General features: G+C 45.1%; 1 protein-coding gene across 1 annotated transcript in view; it reads left to right on the top strand.

Annotated features, from left to right (window-relative positions):
* Positions 1-9,183, top strand: part of Cd80 (CD80 molecule) — a 39,271-nt gene extending 30,088 nt beyond the window's left edge. Inside the window, exon 6 of the mRNA XM_052740681.1 lies at positions 7,072-9,183. The gene's annotated coding sequence lies outside the window, so the exon portion shown is untranslated. The remainder of the gene's footprint in view (positions 1-7,071) is intronic.
* The last annotated feature ends 578 nt before the right edge of the window (positions 9,184-9,761 follow it).

A 9,761-nucleotide genomic window follows, 5' to 3' on the forward strand; every position in this document is an offset into this window, starting at 1 on the left:
TAGCTTGTGAAGTTTCACAGGGAAGTTTGAGAGTATCTCATACATTCTATCAGGATTTTTGTGTATGGTATATTTGTGTTAAGAATATGTGGTCTTGAGAATCAAGACAGCGCTGGTGGCCACTGGGCCTGAGCATAATGCTCTGGGTTCTCAGTGATGGCTATAGCAGCTGTAGGCTCGGCTAGGGACTCTATCTCTCCTCCAGCCTGGTGAGGCAGGACCAAGAGAGGACCACCTTGTAAAGAGGAGGCTGTGGGAAACAGCAAGAGTAGCACTTGCCCCTGGCAGGCACCATGACTGAAACCATCAAGAAACAGATCCTGGATGCCAGGAAGCACCTGGACGACACAGAGACCTGACCCAGGTCCACAAGGGTCTGGGAGCCCTGGAAAGCACCAAGACAACACCATGGCCTGATGCCCAGCTGTGTGTGGTGGGAAGTGAGTGAGTTGATGGTGGAGTGATGGGAGAGAAGAAAGAAGAGAGCAAGTAGGTTGTGGAGAACATTGTTCCTTGGGGAAAAAGTGAATTACACCGCCCATAATACAACCAGTTACGAAGACAAGTGCAAGTGGGCCTATGCCTTCTTCCTTTGAGAAAACCGACCACTGTATGAGTCGCTTTGACTCCCAGAGTTGCATCCTTGCCCAGGAAGAAGAGCAGCAACTGCAGAATGGAGACCCACAACCGACTGGACATTCCGCTGTGTTCACTTCTCGTCATCAGCCTATCTGCTCATCTCTATGGCCGTGGTGGCGGTTCAACCTTGAGACTGGACGACTCTATGTTGAATTACAGTTTTACCGTGCTGTGTCTAACTCTAGCCACAGATTTATTTCCTTTGGAAGCTTTGGGGTGGACAAACACTTGAAGACACCCAGAGGCCCCACACCACCATGCAGAGTAGGCAGGAAGAAGACACCAGAGATCCTGCCCAATGTGTGGCCCATGAGCCATTACAGTGTGGAAGTATGGGCTGGAGAGATGGGAGAGAAAGAGAAGTGGAACAGCTTGGACACTGTGAAAAAAGACAGGTCTGGAGACATAAAGGTGGAGAGGAACAGCCTGATGTGAGTAGCCTGTGAAGCCACCTGAGACCACGGTGAAGTCTTGGCCCATGCTGCCACTGAGGGCCATGTTTGAGTCTGTAGCCATGCAGCATCAGGTGTCTGTGTCAATGTCCATGGCCCCTATCACCACCAAAAGCCACATGATTGTCCCGGATTTGCACTGCCCCACCTGGGATCATGCTGATATCCAAGGGCTGCACAGAGTTGGCCTCACCCTTCACTGACTGCAATGCTAGGGAGAGCTGGCTCTGCCCCTCATCTGCCATGCTGTGGCGTGGGTGAGGGAGAGATGCCCTCCCCACCACTTGACCCGTGCCACCTGTGGCATGCCAGAGAGCTGGCCCTGAGGCATGAGAGCAGGGGAACTGGTTCTGCCTTTCACGGGCTGTGGCACTCGGGAGAGCGGGCCCTGCATCTCGCTTGGACAGCACTGTAGAGTTGATCCTGTTGGTGGTGGTGGGGGTGGTGGGGGTGAACTGCCCCTCCCCCTCACCTGTCATGTGGTGGCATGGGCAAGGGAACGATGCCCTCCTCCCCTCTTGCCACCTTTGGCAGGCGGGAGAGCTGGCCATGCCCCTTACCGGCTGCAGCACTCAGGACAGTGTGCCCTGCACCTCACCTGGGCAGCACAGTAGAGCTGGCCCTGGTGGTGTGGGTGTGGGAGCCAGCCCTGAGAGGGTGAGAGGAGAAGTGACCCCACCCCTTGCTGCCTGTGGCATTGGGTAAGCTAGCTGGGGCAGTGCTGGAAAGCTCACCCTAGTGATGAGGTTTCAGGAGAGTTGGTGGGCTGACCAAACTCAGCTACCACCCAGACCCAGATCCATGGCTATGAGTTGGCTCACCCCATCAGTGAACTGCTGGGGCATGTGAAGGAGCTGGTCCTACAGATCCAAAGCTGCAGGATCTCCATGACACAGGGCAACAACAGGATATCCAAGAGGAGTCCCAGTGAGGATCCAATGTAGCAGAAGCCAGAGGCCTCAGACCAAACCAATGACTCATTGCAATGAACATTTGCAAGTAAAGATATATGGACCAAAGTGTATACAGTGTGGCTCACTGTGACACAGTACAGGTTCCACAATGAAATTTTGTTTTTGTCTTTTTTATTATTATTTTATTTTATTTAGGGGGGTTGTAAGGACAGAGGGTAGATGTAAAGGGACAGGGAGATGAGTGGAATTGGGGTGCATGCTGTGAAATCCACAAAGAGTCAATAAAAAGTTAAAAAAAAAAGAATAAGTGGTCTCTGGACTGCTGGGGCTTACGAGTCAGCTGTGATTAACAAGAGATCCGCACTACTAAAGTGGAGCCTTTGCTTTACTGGGACTGGATGGTCAGCACTGGATGGATGCTGGTTAGCTGGGGCTGAGAAATCAGCTGTGATTGAGAGGCCAGCATCTGGGAAGTATTTCTTCCTTGAGCTCGGTGCACAGATGCTGTGGTCCACGGGAGGCAAGACTGCATCTCAAGTGGATAGCAGAACTTGGTAATGTCTAAGAGGCTCACATATGGGACTGGTTTTGAAAACATGAAGAAGTCACAGAGAGCAGCTGAGGCTTGGCACTGTCAGAGGCCACCTACGAAAGTGAAAGTTCAGTTGCAGTGATGACCTTAGGATATTGGAGACACCAGCCCTATGGAATGTCAATCAAAGACAGCAGCAGGTGTAGAGGGGGGCTGGCCTGAGTCTACCAGGCAAGCTCCATTTACTGCAGAGAGCAGAGCTAGAGAATAGAGTTGCCCAAGCCCTTTTGGAGGCCAGAAAACTCATGAGCGAGTCCAGGACACTGAACACTGAGCATTCTTACTGTTAAACTTTGATTTTGCTTTGATCTGACTATAATTGTGCTCTGGATCACCGCTTGGAATAAAGTATCTTAGTTTTGTTTTTGTTTTTAGTTATCTAAATTTTTTGAGATTATAATGACATCATTTCCCTCTTCTGTTTCCTCCCTAAGAGTCCTCCCATATACCCCTCCTTACTCTCTTTCAAATATATCCTGGTGTCACTTGTACAGGAACCCACAATTGAGAGATTGGACTTTCAAAGTGATGTTGAATTTTTAGACTGAACTTGTAAATTGAATTTTTAAGGTGATGGAGCTTTTAAAGTTATCCAGCATTTTGTACTGTCATAGTAACATGAGATCTTGGAGATAAACAAGAACGGTTACGGTTTAATAGAGATGTATTTGTGAGTCAGATTGACAAGGAATCAATTGTGCTGGCTAGATTTTTTGCTAGCTTGACACAAGCTAGAGTCATCTGAGAAAGCCTTAATTGAGCAATTGAATCCATCAGATTGTAGACAAGTCTGCGGGGCATTTTCTTGATGGATGAGTGATGTGGGAGGGCGTAGCCCACTATTGGTGGTGCCATCCCTAGGCAGGTGGTCCTGGGTGGCATAAGAAGCAGGATGAGCAAGCCCCAAGGAGTGAGCCATTAAGCAGCATTCTTTCATGGTCTCTGCTGAGTTCTTTCTTCCTTTCTCATGTACACAGTATTCTGCCTGCATGTACACCTGCAGGCCAGAAGAGGGCACCAGATCTCATTACGGATGGTTGTGAGCCACCATGTGGTTGCTGGGAATTGAACTCAGGACCTCTGGAAGAGCGGCCAGTGCTCTTAACCTCTGAGCTACCTCACCAGCCCCCTCTGTTTGAGTTCTCGCCTTCAGGTTCCTGCTTGAGTTTCTGCCCTGACTTCCCTCAAGGATAGACCGCAGGCTGTAAGCTGAAATAAACTTTGCACCCCCAGTTGCTCTTGGTCAGTGTTTTATCATCACAGGAACAGAGGCAGCAAATCTGAACTCTTCTGCATTACCTCAAAAACTTTCGTCAGACTGTAGGAGCCTGGGATCCCTTTCCTTTCTCTATACATGGCATTTTCTTATCTGACATATTCCTTGCTGTTTATCACTCTGCCATCATCTTGTGTCCCCCTGCTGTCTGCCATTCGGTATCTTATGCTGGAAAACACTGATCTGAGTTCCTGAGGTGACATCCTTGGCCAACTTCCTATTCCGAACACCCATTCTTTCCTGACATCTCTCGCTCTTGGTGAAGACAACGCTGAGTTACTGGTACAAACAGTAACATTGTCTGAGTTCTCTCCTTCATACTGACAGCATCCTACTGAAAAATCACTGAGTCAAATTTCATTTGAAAAATTATTCTGCCATGTCCTTTTCCCATTCAGAAACTCAGAAGAGAACCCAGGGCCTACAGGAGAAGCTTTAAAGCTTTACCTCTCCACAGTCAAAAATGTCTTCATCTCTCTTCGTTGTTTTTCATGACACGGTTTCCAGTCACTTCATATGAAATTACTAGATACCAGCAAGTGAAAACTAACATTTTGGATTTGGTCCTATGACTTACACATAAAATAGGACAACTGAAGTCCTAAATGCTCTTCCAGTTAGTAGAGTGAATACAGCATCAACTTTTGTGAAAATAACAGTTAATGTATGTCAAATTTGTGTTCCCCTAAAACTCCCTGGTCTTTCATGTGAGAGAACATTGGATCTTTGAAATCTGGGGCTGACCTGAATGTGGTAGTACACAGCTGTACACCTAATGCCAGCACTCAGGAAGCGGAGGCAGGAATACTGACTGCCACAGGTTTGAGGCCAGCCAAGTCTACAGAGTAAATTCCAGTCAGCCTTGGTTAGAAGCAAGACTCTGTCTCAGGAAAAAAATCTGAGGCTGATATTAAGTCCAAGATAGTTATAACCTCCATGGAGGGCTGAGCCCTCAAATCTGAAGGTTAGGGTAACACCAGCATAAGAAATGAGAGTTTGCAGAACTTGCTTTTAAAAAACAAAGAAAATGAGTCAGGCATAGTGGCACATGCCTTTAATCCCAGCACTTAGGAAGCAGAGGCAGGTGGATCTCTTTGAGTTCAAGGCCAACCTGGTCTACACAGTGAGTTCCAGGACAGGTGGGGTTATAATAGTGAGACCCTGTTTCGAAAACGAAAGAAAACAAAAAATCATAGAAAATAATAATGTACTATTTTTGCAGAATCACTATTTCATCTCCATCTTATAAAAAAATCGACATACGGAAGATCTTTCTGTCTCCTCTGATGGGAGATAAACCTGAGGTTCTCAGAGGTTGAGTGGTCTGCCTGAGCTCTCAGTTTGTTCTTCTTTGGCCCTGCCATTGTGAATCTGTGTGAGGCAGAACATCATAGTAAGGGGGCAGTGGGACAGGATGGCTCTCTTCACTGCAGTTGGAAGCAGCAAGGAGCAAGAAACGTCTTCCCAGGCCATGGTCCCCAGTAACCTGCCTCCTCCAGTTTAGTCCATCTCCTACTTTCGACCATCTCCAGCAATGTCCTATGAGGTCAAACTCCTCCTTCTGACAAGCCCATCCACTGGTAACCAAGCCTTTAACACAAGAGCCTTTGGGAAAACATTCCATCTAGACTATAATCATCACACAGACTAGCAACAAACCAATAATCAAACTAGATGACCACCATTGCTACTACTCCTCCTTCTGACAAGCCCATCCACTGGTAACCAAGCCTTTAACACAAGAGCCTTTGGGAAAACATTCCATCTAGACTATAATCATCACACAGACTAGCAACAAACCAATAATCAAACTAGCTGCTACTCTACTCTATGGCAGCCTAGCTGTATGCTTTCCAAAGCAGTGTCTTAAATTCTCCTGTTTTCTTTTCAGTTAAACATGTTACTCCTTAGAATGCCTTTTCCGCAATGTTCCTCCCCTTCAGTTCTGTGATGAAGAGTTTCCCAGCTTACACCTTCTGGCCAATATGCTGTACTTCACAACCAAGTCAGGAACCCACCTTTCTCCACACAGCCTTCTGTACTAAAATCCACCTTTCTACATGCTGCCTTCTGATAAGATAAAATGGTAGATTATTTGAATCTACTCTGAAAAGACAACTACTAATTTTAAATATTTTACATTGGATTGAATTTTTGTATATTGTATACAAATTATGTATATTGATATACATCTGAGATTGATTTTGTTAGAAAATACTGGAGGAAGTGATAAGGCAGGTTGGAGAGGGGAGCTTGCTCTCTTCCCATGGAGGATTTCGTAGGGGTAAGAACTAGTGGTTTGCTGCTCTGCCTCTCTGATCTTTCAGCTTTTAGCCCAATATCTGGCTCTGGGTTTTTCATTAATAAGACCATTTAGCAATTCATGTTACAGCCTTCTGTACCAAAATCCACCCTTCTACGTACTGCCTTCTACTATCTTGATGAGTTCCTGCAGCCCCATCTATGGACTGTAGTACACCACATACTACTTGGGTTTATTCTCATGTGCCTGGTATCACATCATTTTCCAGACCATAAGCTTATTGAAAAAGGCAACCATGTCTGATATATCTTTACCACACATAAAACACTATCTGCAGCAACAATATGTGGTTGTTTGGAGTACCTGGTGCTTAATAAACATTTGCTTGGTGAATATTTACTGCATTTTTATGTAATAAAAATTAGGCTATTTTTATATTACTTGGTTACTGTTACCACAAGTTAAGTATACAGTTGGCCTTGAGGTTAAAGCATAGTATTTTCTCTCTTCAAAAATTAGGGTTGATCAAGCTGTGGTGGGAGCTCCTGGACTCTGGCCTGTCAGCTGGGTAACATGCATAGGACCTAACTAAGCCCTCTGAATGTGGGTGACAGTTATGGCTAGATCTGTTTGGGGAGACCCTGGTAGTGGGACCAGGACTTATCCCAGGTGCATGAAATGGCTTTTTGGAACACATTCCCTAGGGTGGGACACCTTGCTCAGCTTTAACTCAGGGAGGAGGGGCTTGGTCCTGCCTCAACTTAGTATGGCAGACTTGGTTGACTCCCCAAGAAAGGCCTTACCCTCTCTGAGGAGTGGATGGGGGAAGGAGAGGGAACTGGGATTGGTATGTAAAATGAAAACAAACTTTTTTTAAATTATAAAAATAACAAAAAATTAGGGTTGAAATACTCCTTTATTTCTTGTTTCCTCAGGTCTCAACTACATCTGCGACTGGCCTCTTCTGTAAACGGTCTTCAGAAATCTAAGACTACTCAACTGTGCCTTACATCATCTGTTCTCGGCAAAGCCTCTCCAGTGTTTTGCAGAACGGAGAAGAATGTAACATACCACAGTAGCCCTGCTGATTTTGAGAAAGTAGTTTAGAGACTGAATTCTTTGTCTGGAAGGGACATTAGGGAACACTAGTACATTTGCCCCCACTACCCCCCCCCCACACACACTGTTTTGAGATAGGGTCTTACCCTGTTGCTCAAGGTGACCTAGAAGTCACTGTATAGGTGGCCCAGGCAGGTTTCAACCGTGCAGCAATCCTGCACTAGTTTCCTGAGTGCCAGTTTCAAGCGTGAGCTACCACACTTGGCAGAACACTAGCCGTATTAAGGACACCAAGGCTCCAGGAGGGGACCTGAATTTTGAAGGCGAGTCAGAATCCAGATTTCCTGGCTCTACTGCTCTTAACCTTCATCAGTTAGACCCCAAGATCGAGCTCATAGACAGCCTAATTGAAAATGCTGGTAACATTTGCCTAGCATCTATAAGGCCTGCCCTGGGTGCTTTTTCGTTTGTTTGGGGTTTTTTGTTTTTGTTTTGTTTTTGGAGAGTGTTTCTCTGTGTAGAACTGACTGTCCTGGAACTCACTTTGCAGACCAGGCTGGCTGAACTCACAGAAATCCACCTGCCTGTCTCCCAAGTGCTGGGAAAAAAGGCGTGTGCTACCACTGCCCAGCTGTTTGTTTGTGAAGGCCTATTGGGCCGAGTGTAATTTGTAGGAAATATTTTGGTATGTATACCCATACAAGGGTAATAAAAATATTAGTAATTTTCAGTCAGCAGTTTTCATGTACTTTCCTTTCATTTCCTCAAGTTCAAGAGACAACAGAACGATCAAAAATAAATTTTTGCTGACATCTAAGATGAATGCATGTCTTTCATACCTCAAAGCAAAAGTCAGGTTTGGAGGCACAGTTCATAATCTACTAGTTCATATTGGACTGGCAATCTCTTTAGGTTAGTTTGCCCTTTTACAGAATCCTTGAGAAAGTTCTCACGTAACATGAGATTATTTACTAAGTATAATCTGTCCTCACATAAATGACTGAGGTGACACTAGCCTTCCATAGAGCCTCTTGCAGTTGTTTTTGCTCCTTGGTATTTAGAGATCTGCTCCCAACGGAAAACTGAGAGGCACTAAGTAAGTCAGGAACAGTAGCACACACCTGTAATCCCAGCATTCGGGAGGCTGAGGCAGGAGGATTGAATTCCGGGCAGCCTAGGTTACCTAGTAAGGCCCTGTCTAAAACCCACCTCTCTCCTGCCCCCCGAAGGAAAGGGAAACAAGAAGCAGTCGAGTGCTGCTTCTGTGTTGAAGGTTCTCTTCCCTCTGAAATCATCATCCACAACTTACTGGACCAGGAGTGGATATGACGTAAGTCAAGACAATCAGATATTCTTGTCTGAAAATGTGGAGTTGGGACATCAGAAGACAGCCAAGTCTCTCGATGTTTAATTTTAGAGCTCTGATGGGGCCAGATTCTGTTGTACTGTCTAAGAAACAGGTCCATTTTTACACGGCTGCTCTCAAAACAAGTCACCAAAGATAAAAGCAATGGACTAGTAAGTTGACAAGACATTGAAATCAAACCCAACAAAAGCGGGGGACGGGGGGGAGCTGCTGCATTTAAGACTCAATAATTATTAAGAGTAACCAAATGAGACCTCAAAAAAGAATTAGTGAGAAAAAAAGGAACACTCTATGGGGCAACTTGACAAGTAAATTATATTAAATTATTGACTACTACATTTGATAAATGTTTTTTTAGAGCTCTACTTTGATTTTATTACTCATTTTTTAGATTAGGAGCAAAATTGTTTTTATAAGCAAATCTTTAGTTTTATGATTTTTTAGTTTAAAGATTTTGCCTATGTGATTGTGAATAAAACAATGAATAAAATGGCTAGTCAATTTGTCATCAGTTTATAAGGGGGGTAATTAAAGACATGACTTATGCCGGGCGGTGGTGGCGCACGCCTTTAATCCCAGCACTCGGGAGGCAGAGCCAGGCGGATCTTTGTGAGTTCGAGGCCAGCCTGGTCTACAGAGTGAGATCCAGGAAAGGCGCAAAGCTACACAGAGAAACCCTGTCTCGAAAAAAAAAAAAAAAAAAAAAAAAAAAAAAAAAAAAAAGACATGACTTATGAGAATGGTTCTAACACACAATTCACTGTGCCAATATATCAGTGCAGAGGTTTTTATATCCTTGTTTTGTTTTGTTTGGTTTTTCGAGACAGGGTTTCTCTGTGTAGTTTTGGTGCCTGTCCTGATTTTTGCTCTGTAGACCAGGCTGGCCTTGAACTTACAGAGATCGACCTGGTTCTGCCTCCCAAGTGCTGGGATCAGAGGTGTGCGCCACCACCGCCCAGCGTTTTTTTTTTATCCTTACAGCTATGAATATTTATTATCATATAGGCATTGTGCTAAAATTTTTGTTGGAAAAAATTCACACACACCCCTCCTCTTGTACATTTATCCACATAAAAGACTTTTGTAGCCCCCAAAGTGTTTCTCCCAGCCAGCCAGGAAACAATTACTTTTGGAGTGGACATACAGTTCCCCCAGGGTAATGGCTCAGTCCTGTAACTCTGACCAATTAGCTGACCAACT

Source organism: Peromyscus californicus, unplaced genomic scaffold (genome assembly GCF_007827085.1).
Source record: "Peromyscus californicus insignis strain IS unplaced genomic scaffold, ASM782708v3 Scaffold_16__1_contigs__length_79575227, whole genome shotgun sequence".
NCBI lineage: Eukaryota > Metazoa > Chordata > Mammalia > Rodentia > Cricetidae > Peromyscus > Peromyscus californicus.